Genomic DNA, 1,787 nt, shown 5'->3' with positions numbered 1-1,787 from the left:
CTGGCTCTGGTGTCCCCTCCTTCGAAGTCTCGCCCGAAGACTATATATATGCAACCCTACCCCGCTACACCGAGTACAAACGTATCAGAATCCACACGACGCGCAGGCGAACCTTCCATACGTGTTGCATCCAAACAGAAGTCGCATCATCTGATTGGGCGAGAGGGACATATATGGGCCATAAATCGCTGCTTTCTATTGGTGGAACCTTAATAGTGTGACGCATGACGCAGGCAACGTGTCCAGCCGGGAAGCGCGCCGCGGCTCTTGCTCACGTGCTCAGCGCGTCGCAGTCATCAGTTCCGACCAACCTGTGCTCGAATCTTGCATGATGATTGTGCAAAGCTTTATATATTGACTGATGAATACGATATATGACTATGGTAGCTTATAATGTGCTTTGCAGGCGTTGTGCATCTCGATCCTGCCGCCAACCACATCTTCTCGCACACGGCGGGTATGATTGCTTGCCTACCTTCGCGACGACAAGATGAGGACACGTCCTGTCGCATGCCTTCTTGCACGCTCGGTCCAATCGGTACCGCGTGTAGAGGTCGACTTCGCACGTGGCGGCCAACTTGTCGAGTTGTTGAGGGTGACTTGACGCCGGGGCATGTTCTTGTCATCGCGCTTGCGCTTCTTGCACCGAGTCGTCGGGGGACGTACTTGTGTGTTGCAAGTAGTCGCGCGGTTTACTTCAACGTCGATGAGTTGACTTGACTGCATGTGAGCCACATCGCAGAGACACACGTCCACAGAGCCTTGGTCTGGTAGACGCTGAGCGCGCTGTACAGCAGCAGTATCAAGCGCAGCCGGTTGGGAGCTGACAGTGGATGAAAAGCCCTTGCGCGCCGTTTGCATCGTCGTCAAGGCGTCGCGGATGCCGCCGAAAGAGGTGCGACTTGGATGCGAGACGACGGCGATCGCGGGGCGTACGGGCAGTGCACCGTGTGCTGCCGGCGGATGCCGCAGAGGATGCAGACCGGAACTCCATTCGGTGCTACGACCCGAGTCTTCGGGCCCGGTCGATCCGCTCGGACTCGCGCTCGGACGTTGCGCGTGCGCTCTTCCATCTCTGTGTGGCTCTGAGGCACTGAGACTCTCGCCAGGAAATTAGAAGTCGCGTCCAATGAATGTGCAGAAACCAGAAGTCTCCGCCAGTCATATTGATTATATCATTTCTTAGCCATCTGATTGGTAAAAAAAGGCTCAGAGGGGTAGGTCTAGAGTTTGTCGGGTTGCAATTACTTGGTTAATACAAATTTGAAGTCTAATTTATGGATAAGGCCCTTGTCGTGCTACCAGCCACGAGAGCGCAGTGCTGGTGTGTAGCAGCTTAAACATACAACGAGTGCCCGGTTTCCCAGCGGCTGCACCTGTTTCCTTCCTTCTCTTTTCTCTCGCGCCGTGTCCATAAAATTTTAGATTGCAACATTTATGGTGCATTCGCCGACGCGCAGACGGTTGCAAACCTACTAGCTCTAAAGCTCTCTAGTCGTTGCAAAATGCTCGTTCGGTAAGGGATGGATCATGCACCGTTCCTTGTCATGCTGCGACCTCCACAACGACACTCAACATGAACGCCCTGCGCCACGACGCCAGGCTTCGGAACCACCTCGTCCCGGCTTGCGCCATCCATACGCCTCGCCTTCAACACGGCAATGCCTTGCCGCGGCTGCCGTCAGTCCCAACACGCTCGGAGTCCAAAGTCCACCCCAAAAATGGTTCGGTGTACTAGTATAATAAGTTATATCTAAGATAAATCGACTCACTTCAACAACGATGCT

This window comes from Saprolegnia diclina, assembly GCF_000281045.1.
Source record: "Saprolegnia diclina VS20 unplaced genomic scaffold supercont1.66, whole genome shotgun sequence".
Taxonomy (NCBI): Eukaryota; Oomycota; class Saprolegniomycetes; order Saprolegniales; family Saprolegniaceae; genus Saprolegnia; species Saprolegnia diclina.
The sequence above is the reverse complement of the archived record's forward strand: the minus strand, read 5'-3'. Positions refer to the sequence as shown.